This window comes from Nicotiana sylvestris, chromosome 5, assembly GCF_000393655.2.
Source record: "Nicotiana sylvestris chromosome 5, ASM39365v2, whole genome shotgun sequence".
Lineage (NCBI taxonomy): Eukaryota > Viridiplantae > Streptophyta > Magnoliopsida > Solanales > Solanaceae > Nicotiana > Nicotiana sylvestris.
The window spans coordinates 158,733,625-158,755,513 of record NC_091061.1 but is presented as its reverse complement, the minus strand read 5'-3'; the positions used below and the strand labels follow the sequence as shown (position 1 = coordinate 158,755,513).

Below are 21,889 nucleotides of genomic sequence, written 5' to 3'. Positions count from 1 at the left end.
TAATATTATTTTTGTATTGAACAAAGACGACAGAGTTGGGGGCTGAACAACTTGAATTTCTGTTAATATATTCAATGTATCTCGTTGTATTTCATTGTATTCATTGTCTTTTTTATCATTGTATTTCAATGTATCTCACTGTATTCTATGTATTTCATTGTATTCATTGTCTTTTTTTTTCATTGTATTTTAATATATCTCGCTGTATTCTATGTGTTTCATTGTATTCACTGTCTCGCCATATTCCACGAATGTATTCATAAATTTATTTTTAATTAATATAATTTATGTATTCAGATGTATTATATAATTTCTCTGAAGATTGTTATGTTATTGGGGTATTCTTTTGGTTGAGAATCTTTTTTATAACTGGAAATACAAAATTTGTGTGTTATAATTGAGTTTGTTGAGTTATATTAGGAGTCTATTATGTTAATTGATTCACTTTTCGTTTAAAAACAGTGTAATCCTCTATTTCACGCCGTGAATACCGTCGAGTACAATAATTTGTCCAGCTGTAATCCCATATTTCACGCTATGAATACAGTCGAATACACTCGAATATAAAAATCTATCTAACTGTAATCCCCTGATTCACGCCTAGAAATGCTACTGTATTTATGAATACAGTAGCTTAAATACATCGAATACACTCTAAAAAATCTGAAAAATAGCTATAGGAAGTAATATAGTAAATGGTAGCTACAACTAGCTAATAACCACTAAAACATAGTGATTTCTAAAAGTTTCTATTAATTTAAGCCTTGGCCCACAAGTTTCTTTTCAATATAGGAGTTACATCATACATGATAAAAAAAGCTCTCGATCGGCTAACTTTAGTTAGTTAAAAAGACCAGAAAAGTCGTACTGAAAAATATATTGAGTCAGATGTAGCGGCGAAGGAAAATGGTGCATCCATAACGGGTACGAAATATCATATATGCACTATATTTGCGGATGGACTCATTACTAGTGGCCAATATGCTGATAAATATAACTCTCTAAAGAATCATTGATAGCACTATCTACACTTATTTTGGACCAAGCAACATTCAAGATCTCACACTGCTAAATTGGCTACTGCAATTGATAAAAATACTCTGTTGTCCATTTCAAATGTATACGTTACAGCTCTCTCAGTATACTCTTGTCTAATACAGCAGTACAACATGCTCCTAATAATAAGATTAAATCGTGATTTCTAACATGTCAACACATAGTGAACTGTTAAAAATTGCAGGATATTAGCTCTGATATGGCTAAGAGCCAAACAGAGAAGGAGAGGTTAAGGGAGAGCGATAATAATACATGCAGATGCAACAGGATATATTAGAGAGACCCTCGTTCATATCATCTAGCTCAATGATTTCAAGAAGGGATTGTTTCAGAGTGAGAATAAAAGTGCTCATAACGTGTTCTAAAATAATATAAATAGAGAATAAAAACAAGAGAATTAGAAAGGAAACTTAAAAGAGATCATATTATATCTTCTTCTTCGTCGTGTGTTACAAATAGGTCACAAGAGACTCTAATTACAGAAAAAGAAAAATTCCCATAACAAACTTCAAAACTTAAACTTATTGATATATAACAAGATTACTCCATAAATCTGTAATTGCGGGACATCTGATATGCAAGTAACGTTGTTTCTTACAAGGATCTTAAAAAGGTCCTAGATAGGAAGTGCACTGCACAACCACAAAAGTCGCTCCCTGACCCTAACAACTTTATACATCAACAAATCCATGAAGAACGAATTTTGGGAAGATGAACAAGAATTGGCAGCTCATATTTCGATGGACTCCACAAGTAGGGCATTGATGTGAGGTTTCAAGACTTTCTCCGGATGAGTGTACCATCTAGATTGTGTATATAAGTAACCTCAACAATAAGGGCAAGATTGAGAATATGAGATAAAAACTCCGTAGCGACAGGAGTGGGCCTAAGAAGTCCTTCATTAAGATCCTTCCATGCTGCCTCAGCCATTTCTTGAAATTTAGTCATTGCCTCTTTTGTTGATATGCCATAATCTCTTATGCAGTACTCAATTCCTGTTGCAGTTTGCCCCTACTTTTCTCAACCTGGAAAGGTAGATAGATTAGGCGTTAGCTTTTATATTGCCGCAATACTTTATTTTTCCAAATCACATATAATTATAAAAGTTTGTGAGATATAACTCATATCTCGTATGTGGCTGTGTCATCAATAACTCGGCATATTATCACACTAGCTTCAAGAATTTTAGGATTCTTTGACAACCACTCAAAATCATGCTCCGTCTTCATGCCCAAATATGATGTTGTCGCAAGGTAGTAATATGTAGTAGTTGCCAGTGCATTGCTTAGATATTCAGAAATAGGTGGCATATATCCTTCAATAAACCATATTGACTCGACATTATAATTTCTTACTACTTCTTTCATCTGTGAATATAAAATATACATGTTCACATGTTAGATAATATTGATCGAATTGTATCAAGTTTCTGATCACTAAAAAACGTACAGAAGGTAACATAAAGAGAGAAATGGATTAAGGAAAAATATATTTCGATAGTTAAGTTGCTCAAACATACTCTTTCTATTGCATGGCGGACAATATATGATCTTCCAGCACTAGACAATTCCTTTTCATAATCCTTGTAAAGATCTAGAATAGCTTTATAACTGATTTTCATGCAATCAGAAAGCCAATCAATTTTGTTAATATCCCATCTGCAGGATGACAAAATTAAGGTGAACTCATGCATTTTGAAAGAACACAACTATAATGAGTAAAAGTTCGTCTTAATCTTTTCACGACGACATTCACTATCGAGGTATATCTGAATAAGTGAATTGATGACGTGCATACCTTTGTATGGCATCTGTGTGTGCCTCAAGTTCTTTAACTGTACCGTAAGCATCAAAGGTGTCATCCACAATCGAAATCACTGATATTATCTTAATGAGCATGACACGAGCTTGAGAGTATTGAGGCTCAAAATAAACTCCTAATGCCCAAAAGTAGCATTCAACTACTCGATTTATAGCATATGGAAGCGTTGTTACGAAATACAAATCTTTCCACCATATGCATCATAACAAATTTACATTAGTTCTTGAGATATGATCAATCAAAAAGGGTCCATCGTTTTTATATATCCCACCTTGATACTTTAGCAAGTTCTTGTTTGTGCAACAATTGGAGCAAGTTGAAATCCAATTTGGCAAATTGAAGTAACACATCATTTTTTGATTGTTCCTTCTCATAGATTGATGAGATGAAGAGTCGGGTCTCGACTCTAGGTACGCCCTTGTGCAAACATTGCTCAAGGGCATGTGTCACTTGCTCCCTTAGTGGAGATTTCAAATGTGGAGCTGCAGATTCAAGATGGATAGTGGAGAAAGCAAGTCCATATTCTAAGATATCATCAGCATGAGTCCTTTCATATGAAGCTTCATACAAATTCAATAACCCTAAGACATCACTAGCGAGAGACTATTTGAATTTGCCATTTTCATCTTGGAATTTGCTGAAAATGTAATGACCCGACCGGTCGTTTTGAGAATTAATACCTTGTTCCCCTATTAATTGCTTTTCCCATATTTGTTTCTGCTATTGTAAGTTGTTGCAAAGATTCGTTTTGAGTGTCGGAATCTTTTGGGACATTTAGTCCCTAAATGAGAGCTGAAGCTTTAGAATTTGGACCGTAGTTGGAATGGTATAAAGACGGACTCGGAATGGAATTCTGTCAATTCCGTTAGCTCCGTTGGATGATTTTGGGCTTAGGGGCATATTCAGATTGTGTTTTGGAGGTCATTAGCTTATTTAGGCTTGAAATGCCGAAAGTTGAATTTTTGAAGTTTCCGGATCGATAGTGAGATTTTGATATCGGGGTCGGAATCCGATTCTGAAAGTTGGAATAGTTTCTTAGTGTTGAATGTGACTTGTGTACAAAATTTGAGGTTAATCGGATATGGTTTGGTTGGTTTCGACATCGGTTGTAGAATTCTTGAGATTTCAAGTTCATTAAGCTTGGATTGGAGGATGATTCGTGGTTTTAGCATTGTTTGATATGATTTGAGGGTTCGATTGAGTCTGTATGATGTTTTAGGATTGGTTGGTATGTTTGGTTGAGGTCTCGGGGGCCCCGGGTGAGTTTCGGATACTTAACGGATTGGAATTTGGACTTAGGTAATTTCTGAACTTGCTGAACCTGATGGTTTCGCACATGCAGAGTTTGGACCGCAGGTGCGGCACCGCAGAAGAGTGTTGGTGACCCAGATATGGTCTGAGGCTTGGGGATCAGAGGTCGCAAATGCGGCTCAAGGACCGCAGAAGCGGAACCGCATCTACGAGTAAAGGGACCGCAGGTGCAGTGGACCCCTCGCAGAAGCGGAAATCACTGGGCAAAAAGAGAGAAAACGAGGGTTTGAAATTTATAACTTCTAAAATCGAATTGGAGCTTGGTGGAGGGTAATTTCTGGGGAGATTTTGAAGGAGAAATATTGGGTAATAAATTCTAATTCTAATTTGGTTCTTATACACTAATCTATTTTTATTTTCCTCATTTAATCTAAGAATTTGAGTGGAAGAATGGGTATTTGGGGGAAAATTTCCCCAACCAAGTTTTTGGGTTCTGATCGGGTTTTAGTTGTCAGAATTGAGTGATTTTTGGATGAGTGGTCTCATGAGTGAATGGGTGTTCTAAATTGGTAACTTTTACCCGATTCCGAGATGTGGGCCAGGGGAGGATTTTTGGGTGTTTTTCTATTTTCTTGCCTTAGCTCCGATTTCATTAGCTAAATTAGTTGTTTGTAGTTTTATTTACGTTATGTAATTGATTTGATTAGATTTGGGCCACTTGGAGTTGGACACTCGTGGCAAGAGCGTGATATCTGATTGATTTTTGAGTTGGTTCGAGGTTAGTGGCTTGCCTAACCTTGTGCGGGGGAACTCCCCTTAGGATTTGGTATTGTTATTATATGAATGCTGTGTACGTGAGGTGACGAGTGTGTACATGTGCTAATTGTTAAAAAAAACTCTATTTTCATTAAGTAAATATCTATGTTTTTCTTTTAACTGAGCAACATTAGTATATGAAGCCTCCTGTTTAGCTTAGGAAAGCATGCTTATGTGACTTAACCGTCTTATCTGCTTTAACTTCTTACTTGGATTTTTGTGTAACATGTTTAGAGTAGATATTTCCTATTTTCCTATACGAACTTGAATAGAATTGTAAGATTCTTTCTTGAGACTATTGTGTGTTTACTTTGGGACTACGGATCAGTATTCCAGGAGACCCCCCTGCATGTTTGCTTTGGGACTATAAATCAGTATTCTGGGAGATCCCCCTACACATTTATAATTGGGATTATGGGACGATATCCCGGGAGATCCCCCTGTATTGGATATTTAGTTTGGGACTACGGATTGGTATTCTGGGAGATTCCCCTACATATTTACGATTTGGACTACGGGATGATATCTCGGCAGATCCTCTGCACACTTACATTTGGGACTACGGGATGATATCCTGGGAGATTCCCTATTACTATCTCTGTGTACTGAGTTATATTCTTTATGTGATTTTATTCTTTATTGACTGTGAATATTTTAATTATACTGTCATATTTCATACTGTTTTTACCTAGTTTTGTATATATAAATATAAAATCAGTAGGACCCTGACCTTCCTCGTCACTACTCGACCAAGCTTAGGTTTGGCACTTACTGGGTACCGTTGTGGTGTACTCATGCCCTTTCCTGCACATGTTTTTCGTGTGCAGATCCAGGCTCTACCTCTCGGTCATACTTCCAATGAGGCGAGGCGATCCAGAGACTTCGAGGTATATCTGCCGCGTCCGCAGACCTAGAAGTCCCTTTCTGTTCCTCCTTTAGTTATAGACTTTCTATATTTTTCTTCGTTGTTAGACTTTCTGGAGATTAGATACACTATGTACTTTTGTAGCTTGTGATTTCATGAGATTTCGGGTTTTGGGAGTGTTTTGTGTTCAATTTGAGAGAGTGTTATTGTATATGTCGAGCGACATTTTAAACTCCTTTACAATATTTTCCTATAAATTGTTAGTTTTGCATTTTTATTTCATTTTCGAGGTTTTATTAGGCTTATCTAGTCGTAGAGACTAGGTGCCGTCACGACAGTTCACAGAGGGAGAACTTGGGTCGTGACAAGTTGGTATCAGAGCTCTAAGTTCATAGGAGTCATTAATCACAAGCCGATTTATTTTAGTCTCGTAGATCGGTACAGAGATGTCTGTACTTATCTACGAGAAGCTATGTAACTGTTAGTAAAATTCCACTTCATTTGATCTTCTTGTCCTGCGAGATTTTGATATCAAAACTCTAAACCTCTGTCTTCTATTCTCTCACAGATGGTGAGGACACGTGCTACCAGAGATGACCAGACACCTACGCCCCCTACTAGAGCCGCCAGAGGTCGGTGTCGAGGTAGAGGCCGAGGACGCACATGTGGTGTAGCCGGAGCACCTGCGTGAGCTACCGCAGAGGAGCCACCAGCAGCTCCAGCCAGAGCCAGGCACCTGATACGCCTACTGCTACTACTACTCCAGCTCTCCAGGAGACCCTTGCACAGTTCATGAGCATGTACACCACTCTAACTCAGGCAGGGTTGATTCCCCTTGCTGCAGCCACATCCCAGGCTGGGGTAGGAGCATAGACTTCTGCCGCCCGCACCCCAGAGTAGCGGGTCCAGGTTGATCAGATCCCAGAGGTTATATCGGTACCTTTTGTTGCCCCAGTTCAGCCCGAGGATAGGGCAGTAGCTTCGGAGGATGAGCAGTAGAGGCTTGAGAGGTTCAAGAAGTACAAGCCTCCTACATTCAGTGGTCTAGCATCAGAGGATGCTTTGGGATTTCTGGAAGAGTGCTACCGTTTCCTCTACACTATGGGTATATCAGGATCGAGTGGGGTTTCTTTCACTGCCTTCCAACTTTAAGGAGAAGCCTATCAGTGGTGGCGTACTTTTGAGTTGGACAGTCTAGCGGCAGCTTCCCTTACATGGACCAAGTTTTTAGATATGTTTTTGAGGGAGTATGTTCCTCGGAGCCTCAAAGACACATGGCGTGCTGAGTTTGAGCATTTGCGCCAGGGTACTATGACTGTTTCAGAGTATGTTATCCGTTTCACTGACTTGGCTAGGCATGCACCAACCTTGATTTCTATAGTTTGTAAGAGAGTTTGCCGGTTTATTGAGGGGATCATTTCCAGCATCACGTCTAGCATGGCCCAGAAGTTGGAGATGGATATTTCTTATCAGCAGGTAGTGAGAATTGATAGGAGAGTAGAGGGCATGCTTGCTCGGGATAGAGAGAAGAGGGAGGCCAAGAGGTCTCGAGAGTCGGGCCATTATTCTAGTGCTCGTGCTCCAGCTGCAGTTCATCATGGTAAGGGTTATATGCATCGCCCCATTCATTCAGCTCTTCCAGCAGCCAGTGATATTCTAGCTCATCCTAGACCTCAGGAGCCTTATTATGCACCTCCAGTATCTAGTGCACCTCCTGCATTGGGTGCTTTTAGTGGTCAGTCCTGGCCCGAGCCATTCACAGTCGCTACGTCCTCCTAGAGCTTGTTTTGAATGTGGTAACACATGCCACATGGTGAGGGATTGCCCCAAACTTATGAGGGGTGCACCTCTACAACATTCTCAGCCACAGCGTGCTCCACCAAGTCCTCAGGCTATGATTACAGCACTAGTTGCTACCCCACCTGCTCAGCCAGCTAGAGGTGGAGGTCGGGGAGGTAGAGGTCGCCCTAGAGGGGGAGGCCAGGCCAGATACTATGCCCTTCCTGCCCGTACTGAGGTTGTCGTCTCTGATTCTGTCATCACAGGTATTGTCCTGGTTTGTCATAGAGATACATCAGTTCTATTCGATCCAGGCTCCACTTATTCTTATGTGTCCTCTTATTTTTCCCAGCATTTGGGCCTATCTCGGGACTCTTTGAGTTCCCCTATTTATGTTTCTACTCCTATGGGAGATTCTCTTATTGTGGACCATATTTATTGGTTGTGTTTGATTGCTCTTAGTGGTTTTGAGAGCAAAATCGATTTATTATTGCTCAGCAAGGTAGATTTTGATGTTATCTTGGGCATGGACTGGTTGTCGCCCCATTATGCTATTCTTTATTATCACACCAAAATCGTGACGCTGGCTATGCCAGGTGTACCGTGAGTAGAGTGGAGGGTTACTTTAGATCACACTCCCAGTAGAGTTATTTCATTCCTTAAGGCTCAGCGAATGTTTGAGAAGTGGTGTGACATGTATCTAGCTTATGTGAGAGATGTCAGTATCGATACCCCTACAGTTGATTCAGTCCTAGTAGTACGGGATTTCCCTAATGTGTTTATAGCTGACCTTCCAGGTATGCCACCCGACAGAGATATTGATTTCGGCATTGATTTGTTACCAGACACTTAGCCCATTTCTATTCCTCCTTATCGTATGGCTCCTCCTAAGTTGAAGGAGTTGAAGGAGCAGTTGCAGGAATTACTTGATAAGGATTTTATTCGGCCCAGTGTATCACCTTGGGGTGTTCTTGTCTTGTTTGTGAAGAAAAAGTATGGTTATATGCGTATGTGCATTGATTATTGCCAGTTGAACAAAGTTACAGTGAAGAACCAGTATCCCTTGCCTCGTATTGATGATCTTTTAATCAGTTGCAGGGTGCTCGAGTGTTTTCTAAGATTGAATTGCGTTCAGGTTAGCACCAGTTGAAGATTCGGGAGTCAGATATCCCGAAGACTGCTTTCAGGACTCGGTATGGTCATTACGAATTCCTTGTTATGTCATTTGGGCTGACCAATGCCCCATCAGCATTTATGCATTTGATGCACAGTGTGTTCCAGCCATATCTTGACTCGTTCGTCATTATCTTTGTTGATGACATCCTGGTATACTCCCGGAGTTGGGAGGATCATGAGCAGCACCTGAGGACAATGCTTCATACTTTGAGAGAAAAGAAATTATATGCAAAGTTCTTGAAATGTGAGTTCTGGTTGGATTCCATGGCATTTTTGGGTCACGTGGTATCGAGTGAAGGGATCAAGGTGGATCTGAAGAAAGTAGAAGCAGTGCAGGGTTATCCCAGACTATCCTCAACTACAGAGATCTGTAGTTTCCTTGGCATGACAGGTTACTACAGTCGATTTGTTGAGGGATTTCCATCAATTGCATCACCTATGACCAGGATGACCCAGAAGGGTACTCCCTTCAGGTGGACCCTCATTTTCTTGTCCTCAAGGACAAAGTGTTGCATGGTGATGCTAGAGATGTGACCATTGGTGGTGACGGGTTATTGAGTATGCAGGGTCGGGTATGTGTACCAATTGTTGATAGGCTTCGGGAGTTGATTCTAGAGGAGGCCCAGAGTTCGCGGTATTCCATCCATTCGGGTGCCGCAAGATGTACCAGGATTTAGACAGCACTATTGGTGGAGGTGGATGAAGAAAGAAATAGTTAGGTTCGTAGCTCGGTGCCTCAATTGTTAGCAGGTAAATATGAGCACCAGAGACCGGGAGGCTTGCTTCAACAAATAGAGATTCCGGAGTGAAAGTGGGAGCGGATCACCATGGACTTCGTAGTTGGACTCCCACAGACTTTGAGAAAGTTCGATGCCATTTGGGTGATTGTGGATCGGCTGACCAAGTCCGCACACTTCATTCCTGTGTGTACTACCTATTTTTCAGAGCGGTTGACTGAGATTTATATCCGGGAGATTGTTCGTCTGCATGGTATTCCATTTTCTATCATTTCAGATAGAGGTACTCAGTTCACATCACGGTTCTGGAGGGTCGTACAACATGAGTTGGGTACCCGGGTAGAGTTGAGCACTTCATTTCATCCCCAGACGGATGGACAGTCCGAGCTCACTATTCAGATTCTTGAAGATATGCTCTGCACGTGTGTGATGGAGTTTGGAGGTTCTTGGGATCAATTCTTGCCACTGGCGGAGTTTGCCTACAACAACAGTTATCTGTCCAGCATTCAGATGGCACCGTATGAGGCTTTGTATGGTAGGCGGTGTAGATCCTCGGTGGGTTGGTTCGAGCCGGGCGAGGCTAGATTATTGGGCACAGACTTGGTTTAGGACTATTTGGAGAAGATTAAGGTGATTCAGGATAGACTCCGCATAGCCCAGTCCAGACAGAAGAGTTATGCGGACCAAAAGGTTCGCGATGTTTTATTTATGGTTGGAGAGCGTGTTTTTCTTCGGGTTTCGCCTATGAAGGGCGTTATGTGATTTGTAAAGAAGGGCAAGTTGAGCCTTTGAGGTGTTGCAGTATGTCAGAGAGGTTGCTTATTAGCTGGCCTTACCTCCCAGCTTGGCAGGAGTTCATCCGGTATTTCATGTTTCGATGCTACGGAGATATTACGGTGATCCGTCGCACGTGTTGGATTTTAGTTCAGTCTAGTTGGACATGGATATATCTTATGTTGAGGAGCCAGTGGTGATATTGGACATGCAGGTTCAAAAGCTGAGGTCAAAGAACATTATATCAGTGAAGGTTCAGTGGTGGGGCCAGCCGATCTAGGAGGCGACTTGGGAGACCAAGCAGGATATGTGCAGCCGTTACCCTCATCTTTTCACCACTTCAGGTATGTCTCTATACTCGTTCGAGGATGAATGAATGTTTTAAGAGGGGGAGGATGTAACGATCCGACCGGTCGTTTTGAGAATTAACGCTCTATTCCCCTATTAACTAATTTTCCCGTATTTATTTCTGCTATTGTGAGTTGCCAGGAAGATTCGTTTTGAGTTTCAGAGTGTTTTGGGACATTTAGTCCCTAAATGAGAGCTTAAGATTTAGAATTTGGATCGTAGTTGGAACGGTATAAAGACAGCCTCAGAATGAAATTCCGTCGATTCTGTTAGCTCTGTTGGATGATTTTGGGCTTAGTGGCGTGTTCGGATTGTGTTTTGGAGGTGCATAGCTTATTTAGGCTTGAAATGCCGAAAGTTAATTTTTTTAAATTTCCGGATCGATAGTGAGATTTTGATATCGGGGTCGGAATCCGATTCCGAAAATTGGAATAGTTCTGTAGTGTTGAATGTGACTTGTGTACGAAAATTGAGGTCAATCGGACATGTTTTGGTTGGTTTTGGCGTCGGTTGTAGAATTCTTGAGATTTCAAGTTCATTAGGCTTGGATTGGAGGATGCGGCGCCGTAGAAGCGTGAGTAAACAACAGAATCTTGAGATTGGCGTACTCACGTTACTCCCTGAGGCTTGGGGATTAGAGGTCACAGATGCAGCTCAAGGATCGCAGAAGCGGAACCGCATCTGCGAGTAAAAGGGTGCAGGTGCAGAATCTGGTCGTTTAATGAAATTTCACAGGTGCGGGGTAGGAGCCGCAGAAGCGGGACCACAGGTGCAGTGGACCCCTAGCATAAGCGAAAATCGATGGGCAGAAAGAGAGAAATCGAGGGTTTGAAATTCATAACTTCTGAAATCGAATTGGAGCTCGATGGAGGGCGATTTATGGGGAGATTTTGTCACGGCCCCAAATGCCCGGTCGTGATGGCGCCTATCATATTACTAGGTAAGCCAACCCAAACCATTAACCACAATAAATTTCTTTTACGAAACCATTTTCTAGCACTGATTAAATATAAAAATTCTCATATGAAATGTATAAAACAACTGAAATGTGCGGAAACATTAAAGAAAATAGACCAACACAGCCCAACTATCTAGTGTCACGAGTCTAGAGCCTCTTAATAAACAAAATTCGACTGTCTAATACATGACAAGTCTAAAATGTAGAAAAGAACAAGATAGGAAGGAGGAAAGCAGGGCTGCGGACGCCGTGCAACTACCTTGCAATCTCCGATAAGCTCTGAAAATGCTGGGAACCCTCACTCTGTCGCTCGGGTACCTGGATTTACACACAAGGTGCATGGAGTAACGTGAGTACGCCAACTCAGTAAGTAACTAAAGTAAATAAGGTCTGAAAGCAGTGACGAGCAGTTAAAAATTCATATAAAAGAGTAAATAACAGAATATCAAGTCAAACTCCACAGTTTCAAAACCAGTTTCTTCATAAAGCTTCAGTTTCAATTGAAATACTTGAAATCGTTTATTTGGCAGTTTTCAAGATAGGCTTATTATAAAAGAAGAGTGAAATCAGCAAAAATGTAATAAATGGGCCCCTCGGGCAAGGTATCACTCATAATTATAGCCTTTCGGGAAAGCCTCCCAGTCACTCGTGACTCATCTCTCGTCACACAGTACTCACACTCAGCACTCATGCTCAATATTATCTCAAAATAGTAATAATCATAATAACCGCTGCAGCGTGCAGCCCGATCCACAGTTTATAGTCGACTATGCTCACTGGAGGTGTACAGAATCTGGAGGGGCTCCTACAGCCCAAGCGTCATATCGCTGCGACACGCATCCCGATCCAATATATATATCGCTGCGGCGTGCAGCCCGATCCATAATATATACATATAATATTGCTGCAGCGTGCAACCCAATCCATAATATTTATAATCCTCACCATTAGGTCCTCAACCCTTCTTAGTTATTAACCTCACAGCCACTCGGGCATAATATTAGGATTCAGGGAACTCAGTCCAAACAGTTCTCACATTTACAATGGTTACTTACCTCAAACCGGATGAACTACTACTTCGCAACACCTTTGCCTCTCGCCTCGGCCTCAACTCGCACCGAATCTACCCAAAATCAGAATCATAACATTAGAATATGCTAAGGGATCGAAGCCCAAGCAAATATAATCAAATTATACCAAAAATTCTGAAATTGGTCCAACCCGACCCCGGTCTCAAGTCTCGAAATTCGATAAAAATCACAACAACGGAATCCTTACCCCCCCCCCCCACGAGTTCATACATACCAAGAATATCAAAATCGGAGTCCAAATGACCCCTCAAATTTCCATTTTAAGGTCTCTAAATCTCAAGCCCTAATTACCCATTATTGCACTGATCTCTCCAAATTCTCACCACTAATTAGACCTTTAATCACATATAAATGAGTTATGAAGTCAAGAATATTACCTCCAAATGATTCCCCTTTGGTTTTCTCAAAAATCTCTCTCAAAAGCTTCAATCCCGTTCAAGAATGGTGAAAAAATGGAGAAGGGTCGCGGATTGGGCTATTAAAACACTGCCCAGCCTTTTAATTTACTCAATCGCGATTGTGGAAAACCTATCATGATCACGGAGCACAAAATCGGAGTTCAAATGACCCCTCAAATTTTTATTTTAAGGTCTCTAAATCTCAAGCTCCAAATTCTCACCACTAATTAGACCTTTAATCACATATAAACGAGTTATGAAGTCAAGAATATTACCTCCAAATGATTCCCCTTTGGTTTCCTCAAAAATCTCTCTAAAAAGCTTCAATCCCGTTCAAGAATGGTGGAAAAATGGAGAAGAGTCGCGGATTGGGCTATTAAAACACTGCCCAGCTTTTTAATTTACTCAATCACGATCACGGATAACCCATCGCGATCGTGAAGCACAAACTCCACTGGTCCAAAATTTCACTCTACGCGATCGCGTATATACCCACGCGAATGCGATGCTCAGAGTCTTACACCTACGCGATCGTGAATGAGCTCACGCAATCGCGATACACAGAAACCTACACTCATGCAATCGCAGCCCTATCTACGCGAACGCAAAGAATAACTTGGATGCCCCCTGAGACAGCTCTACGCGATCGCGAACCTCCTCACGCGATCGCGATGAAGAAAAACCTGCAACAGAACTGAAGCTAAAATCTGCAACTTTTTAAAATGCAATTTGATCCGTTTAACTACCCAAAACTCACCTGAGGCCCTCAGGACCTCAACCAAACATGCCAACATACCTCATAACATTATTCAAACTTATTCCAACCTTCGGAACGCTCACAACAACATCAAAACACCAAAATCACATCGGATTCAAGCATAAGAATTCCAAACACTTCAAAATTCCCCTTTCAATCAAAACGTCTATTAAACCTCGTTCGAATAACTTGAAATTTTTCACACACGTCACAAATGACACAAAGGACCTATTCCAACTTCTGGAATTCCATTCCGACCCCCATATCAAAATCTCACCTATCAACCGGAAAACGCCAAAAATTCCAATTTCACCAATTCAAGCCTAAATCTACTCTGAACCCCCAAAACACATTCCGATCACTCTCCTAAGTCCCAAATCACCTCCCAAAGCTATCCGAACCATTGGAACTCACATCCGAGTCCTTTAACACATACGTCAACATTCGATTGACTTTTCCAACTTAAGCTTACTCAAAAGAGACTAAGTGTCTCAAACCTTACCAAAATCTCTCCGAACCCGAACCAATAAACCCAATAACATATAATACAACTGAACAAAGCAATAAGAAGCAGAAATGGGTAAAACAGAGCGGTAACTCATGAAACGACCGGCTGGGTCGTTATAGATTTTGAAGGAGAAAGATTGTGTAATGAATTCTAACTCTAATTTGGTTCTTATACACTAATCTATTGTTATTTTCCTCATTTAATCTAAGAATTTGAGTGGAAGAATGAGATTTGGGGGAAAAGTTCTCCAACCAAGATTTTGGGTTTTGATCGAATTTTAGTTGTCGGAATTAAGTGATTTTTGGACAAGTGGTCTCGTAAATGAATGGGTGTTCTAAATTGATAACTTTTACCCAATTCTGAGACGTGGGCTCGGGGAGGATTTTTGGGTGTTTTTCTATTTTCTTGCCTTAGCTCCGATTTCATTAGCTAAATTAGTTGTTTGTAGTTTTATTTACGTTATGTAATTGATTTGATTAGATTTGGGCCACTCGGAGTTGGATACTCGTGGCAAGAGCGTGATAGAAAAAGGATTGATTTTTGAGCTGGTTCGAGGTAAGTGGCCTGCCTAACCTTGTGTGGGGGAACTCCCCTTAGGATTTGGTACTGTTGTTATATGAATGTTGTGTACGTGAGGTGACGAGTGCATACATGTGCTAATTGTTGAAAAAATCCCGTTTTCATTAAATAAATATCTATGTTTTTCTTTTAAATGAGCAACACTAGTATATGAAGCCTTTTGTTTAGCTTAAGAAAGCATGCTTATGTGACTTAACTGTCTTACCTGCTTTAACTGCTTACTTGGATTTTTGTGTAGCATGTTTAGAGTAGAGAATTCTTGTTTTCCTGATACGAACTTGAATAGAATTGTTTCTTGAGACTATTGTGTGTTTACTTTTGGACTACGATCGGTATTCCGGGAGATCCCTCTGCATGTTTACTTTGGGACTACGGATCGGTCTTCCGGGAGATCCCCCTGCACATTTATAATTGGGACTACAGGACAATATCCCGGGAGATCTCCCTGTACTGGATATTTACTTTGGGACTACGGATCGGTATTCCAGGAGATTCCCTACATATTTACAATTTGGACTATGGGACAATATCCCGGGATATCCTCTGCACACTTACGTTTGGGACGGGACGATATCCTAGGAGATCCCTTGTTACTATCTCTGTGTAATGAGTTATATTCTTTATGTGATTTTATTCTTTATCGACTATGAGTATTTTAATTATACTGTCACATTTCATATTGTTTTTACCTATATATATATATAAAAACTAGTAGCGCCCTAACATTCATCATCACTACTCGACCGAGGTTAGGCTTGACACTTAGTGGGTACCGTTGTAGTGTACTCATGCCCTTTCCTGCACATGTTTTTCGTGTGCAGATCCAGGTTCTATCTCTCAGCCATACTTCCAGTGAGGGGCGATCCAGAGACTTTGAGGTATATCTGTCGCGTCCGCATACCTAGAAGTCCCTCTCTGTTCCTTCTTTAGTTATAGACTTCCTATATTTTTCTTTGTTGTTAGACTTTCTGGAGATTAGATACACTATGTACTTCTGTAGCTTGTAATTTCATGAGATTTCGGGTTTTGGGAGTGTTTTTTCAGTTTGAGAGAGTGTTATTGTATATGCCGAGCGACATTTTAAACTCCTTTACAATATTTTCCTGTAAATTGTTAGTTTCGCATTTTTATTTTATTTTCGAGGTTTTATTAGGCTTACCTAGTCGTAGAGACTAGGTGCCATCATGATAGTTCATGGAGAGAAAACTTGGGTCGTGACAGAAAATTTCAGGTATTTCAAGAAAGAAAGCTCAAGATTAATTAACGTTCTTGCAATAAATGGATAATAATTTTAACAACAATTTTAAAGGTGTGCTTCATGATGAACTTATACCAGGAGAGATGTTGAAACCATGTTGCCTGAGCAATCGAAATTGAAGTGGAAAAGTGCACAAATCGTCGCAGTTTGAGTTTTGGTTATAAATTTGATCCAAAATCTCATCAATTTCTTTTTCAAAGTGGTAGGAGATGCCAAGATGTTCTATAATGTCAATCAAATTCAATGTATCAGCCAATTTCATTCCAGTTGCTAACAGCATATTCCTCGTTTGTTCATTCAATGCTTCAATCTCTTTAGCATACTTTTCTGCAACCTATATATAATGTATTTTAAAGAACAGAAAAATAAACGTTCAAAATACATTATCCAATAAGCACAAAGACGACAATGGCTCTGTATGTAAGAAGAAAAGATAATTAGTAAGTACCTGATTATCAATGGAGAAAGAAAGGAACTGATGGCCCCAAAGACTAGGAGAGAAGTCGGCGACGGGGCGAACAATCTCTTCTTCTTCCTCAATCTTCACAAGGTTATTGCCAACTGCAGCCGAAGCCATTGCTAATTAATTTATAAGAGAATTTTCGGTGCTTCAGAAGAAATAAACTCTAGGATATATGAAAGAGTGATGAGTGAGAGACGATGACTCAAATGGAAGAGAAGGCATAAGTATTTATAATTATTTCTTCAGTTGTCTTACTTGACCAAATACCAGATAGTACCCAGCAGTAGTACTCAGCAGCCTTTTGATTTCTTCCTTGGCGTCTCAGTAATGTAAGTTTAAAACAACAATTAATAGCCAGTTTGGCCAAACTTTTTCAAACTAGAAAGTAAAGAAAAAAGTATTTTTTTTTTCAAAGTTGATGTATTTGACCAAGATTTAGGAAAAAATTGCTTTTGAATAAAATAAAGCATTTTTGAGAAAAAAAATATACTTAGAAATACTTTTTAAAGCATGATCAAACACTAATACAGCTGCTCAAAAGTACTTTTCAAATTAATTAGCCAAATACACACTGTTTCTCACCAAAAGTACTTCTAAAAAAAGTACGTTTGAAAAAAAAAATTTCTCAAAATAAATTAATTTTAGAAGTTTGGTCAAACAGTCTGGCTTATTGTCACACTTCGATAATGGGTTGGTAACACTTCCATTTTGTTGGAATTAATATTCTTTTGTAGTGAATCGATGGTGGATAGACCTTTTTGGTAGGTGTAATTGGCTAATAATGGAATATACGGGTATAATATAAAACATAAGTTTAGTTCATAATATATTAAACTTGGAGAAACTTTTATTTATAATTTTAACACTTTCTTAAAGGACTTTGGATGAAGAGATATTGGAGAACACCATTGTGATATCATTTTTTTTTTTGGATTAGTTATTTCGGGATTATTATCGCACATTAAATGTCATATAACTAGTGTAATTGATATTGCTTATATCGGAACCGAAAATTTCAAATATGAAATTTAAATAATCCCACATTTTTGTCACGAGATTATTATCTTTTATCCCACAAACCAAGGTGGTGAATAGAAGCATAAGGTCAAAGTTCTCAATTCGACCTACTTAGGTATAAAAATGGTAAGGAAAATTACAGCAAAATATCTTATTTTCTGACTTATTATCTGTATCTCAAAATTTCAATATCGTGTATTTTCCTGCAAGTTTTTCCTTTTGTTTAACTGTCCCACAAGCTTTTCTCCTTCTGTTATTAGAGAATTTTCTCAGTTTTTTTCTATGGAAGAGAAGATAGATGAATTTAAGCATTTTAATACTTTATTAGTTGGGGCCAAATTATCAGTGAACCATATTCTTTGGTAAAAATAGCACGGTATAACCAGTTTTCGGACTGGTCATTCAAAAATAGCCAGCGTTTACGAAGTCAATGAAAAATAGCCACTATTTTGCTGCAACAGAGACCGGTCCAGCATAATATACTGGAGTTCGGTGCACCTGTGTATGAACTCCAGCATATTATGCTGGACCGGTATACTTTGCTGACTCCAGTATAATATACTGGAGACTGGAGCACCGGTGCTCCAAACTCCAGTATATTATGCTGGACTGGTATACTTGCTGGAACTCCAGTATATTATGCTGGAGTTCTAGTGCACTTATGCTGAAACTCCATCATATTATGCTGGAGTTCCAGCATACTTATTTTGGAACTCCAGTATAATATGCTGGATTTCAAGTATACTTATACTGGAACTCCAGCATCATATACTGACGTATTTTCCTTGTTTTAAACGGTGTTTCCGCTAAGATTTATCTTTACATGAAAAATGGCTAAATTTCGATTACTTTTGAAACTGGGCTATTTTTGAACGACCAGTTGTAAATCTGGCTATTTTTAAATTTCTCCCTATTATTTGTGACGATTACTATGAACAAACCACTTTATATACATTTCTTTTTATAACCACAAAGGCGGCTAGATTATATTAAGCTAATAAAATTTAATACTGAATTTATAAAATGAAATCTTATTAATTTAGTCACGATAAAAGAGATAAAATTTTCATGTATAGGTATATAAAATTGTAGATTGAGTGCTACATGAGATATTATTGTGTATCAACAAAAGAGGCAATGACTAACTCCAGCATACTTATACTGCAAACCATTAAACTCGGAAAAAATACTGCAAATATATATTTATATATAGACTGAGAACCCCTTGAATAATTTATGAATAATTTATCTGGCCACCTCAGTAAACAAAACCAAGGCAAACGTATTGGTTTTGTAGCTTGCTCAAGCACTTCAGTTACTTGAAGGATCCAGGTTTGAAACGTGCCTCCTACGCTTCCTTTTAAAAATTACTAGTATTACTACCCGCACATCGCGCGGACTTTATTAAAGAATATTAATCATATCAAACATTTATGATCTGATTTGTTTGTATACGTTTTAACAAAATTGTAGTTATCGTCTTATCTCAATGTTAGTACCCTTATAATAAAAATATATATAACTAAATTATATAAATCATATAATCATCGAATAACTCTTGGATGATACTAAAATATCATACTCCTTTCTTTTCAATTTATCTGGCAGTATTCGAGTTAGTAAAAAATAAGGAAGACTTTTAAAACTTGTGGTCTAAAATAAACCATAAATATTTATATGCCTACAAATCAATTCATTAAGGGGTAAAGTATACATTCTACTAACAAAATTATTTCTAAGTAAGGAAAGGTGACATTCTTTTTTAGACTGACTAAAAAGGAAAAAAGTGCCGCATAATTGAAACGGGTGAAATAATTATATAGTTTGTGCTCCACAATCTAAAAATATAACACGATTCTACACAGATTAGAATATATTATAATTTAATGAATCTAAAAAATGCTTGATTTTCTATTTTTATAACTTTATTTGTTATTTGATCATCATAATCATCGTTAGAACCTTTAATTTTGTCCTCGTAATGAAGATCATAAAGTTTTTCTTTTGTAAAGAGATGTATATTTAGAGCCATGGGGTTTGCTCCCTTTCAAGGTCTCAAGTTCGAAACCCACTGGGTGCAAATAATTTCTGAGGGCCATCGGACTGGGTAAAACCTGAATTAACCGTGGTGCACTTGCGGGAAACTCCTTGCCGAGGGCCTGCACCCCCGGGATTAGTCGGGGCTCGAAGAGACTCGGACACCCGGTGCAAATAAAAAAAAAATAGTCTCATATGAGAAAAATAATGTTATGTCTTTTAATAATTAAAAAATAATGTGAAAATTATCTTTGACTGAATTAGAAGGTATTTTCAACTTATTTTTTGATAGATTCTTAATTCAGTAACTCGATTTATTGGTCTTACTTATTTAGTTATTTTATGAAATCTTATAGTTCTCAATTAGCTATGTGGATTGTAAATAGTGATGTTATATTCTTACTTTTATGTGTGTGTATATATATATAGATTCAAAAATTTATCTTTGAATACAATTTTAATTTATTACATAGTCTAACATATATTATCTTAAAATTATCAAGTGGCTTTTTATTAGCTTGCCACTTGGCATAATCTCAAACTACTCAATTCAAAATATCTATTAAAAATTCTTAGTAAATTTTGTGCTAATTTCTATTATATTTTATTCTAAATATTATTAGACTTTATCCTAAATCTTATTAGATTTTGTCCTAAAAGTCCCACATGGCTTAATATCGTTGTCAACTACTCTATTTATTGATATATCAACAATATTTTTAAGTATTATTTGTTTACTTAATTTTATCAAATAAATTTAAATTGTGAATATAATCATATTATATCTATTCTCCTCTTTATAAATTAGTTTATGTTCATCAAAATTTTAATTTTTTTCGCATTTAGTGTTTATGTATAATACAAATATTATTGTATTGTTTTTCTAAATTGATGGGCTTGAATTAATTCAAAGAGTAAGCATAGAAGTTATTTTTATTATTTATTGTATATTATAAATCTACTAATAATCATCATAGTTATTATTTTGTATTATTTTTTATGAGCAATTAAATTAAATTCTCCTTCCCCTTTGTATTCTTATCCTTTTATTATATATCTACACTAAATTTAGAGGGAAAGAATGTCATCTATTTATCAGTTTTATCAATGTTATTAGGAAATGACATAAGTTTTCACCGTTGAATTGAAATAGACTCTTCCTAATGAAGGTCCAATTGGATGAAAATTTTGAGATTGTATTTTCTTTTAATTTGTTCCGCAAGTAGAAGTAGTTTCTTAGCAATTAGCGCAATGGTGAAAATAGCAGTGTAGAGGATTTCTGCCAAAGGTCTTGAATGAATTAGCCCAAAGAAGAAAAAGAAGAAGATCCAAAAAAGTTGCTACTATTAAACTCAATAGAATGAGAAGAATAATACCCAAATTGGATTAATAAAGGAAAAATAGGCAAAATAAAACTTACCTTACTACTGAATATATACTCCCTTCATTGATCACATTAGAAGAATTCTCTCACAGATTCTCGTTGTGAAAATACTGCAAAAATACAAAACAAACAAAACCTACTTAGAAGTAAATTAATTAAAATTGAAATGCAGAACCTGCACTTTTTGAATAAAAAAAGAGCACCATTTAGAGTCGCGCAAATTACAAATTTTAATCCATGTAGTTTAATCATTCCTAATACATTATGAGTTTTAATGAGAATATTCTCAAGATCTTCTTCTACCTTGACTCTTCTATCCCCATCGGAGTTATCAACTTCTGTTACTTGAATGTTTCCTGCCTTGCTGGACTTTAATGCTTCATGTACATATCCACGGAAATTGTTTTTCGAAGGTTCTATCCTCGAGCAGAATACTTCAAGAAAGTTGTTCGTGCACCCCCGGTCATACACATTGATCCTGTTATCTCCTCTTAGTCCTCTACGACGAAAGTTCTCATATGTGGTATATACGAAAACAAACAAAATCACGAATGGCGAAAAAACAAAGAAAAAGAGCACATTGATATGAATTTAATTTTCTGATCTGCAGTTGACAGCCTCAAAAAATTTAATCTTATGAAAAGTTAATTCTTGTTGTAAACTGAAGCTAATCCGAATTAAATTATACATTGACATACGAGGTGTAAAAGACTAACCTGATTTCGACATATGAGATACAAATGGAAGAGGATTGTCAATTCAATTCAACTATACGTTTTTTCTAATTCAATATATGCAAGAGGAGAAATTCAGTCA

General features: G+C 38.1%; 1 pseudogene; it reads right to left on the bottom strand.

Annotated features, from left to right (window-relative positions):
- Window positions 1–1,556: 1,556 nt before the first annotated feature.
- On the bottom strand, window positions 1,557–16,817 carry LOC104214820 (5-epi-aristolochene synthase-like; annotated as a pseudogene).
- Window positions 16,818–21,889: the final 5,072 nt, after the last annotated feature.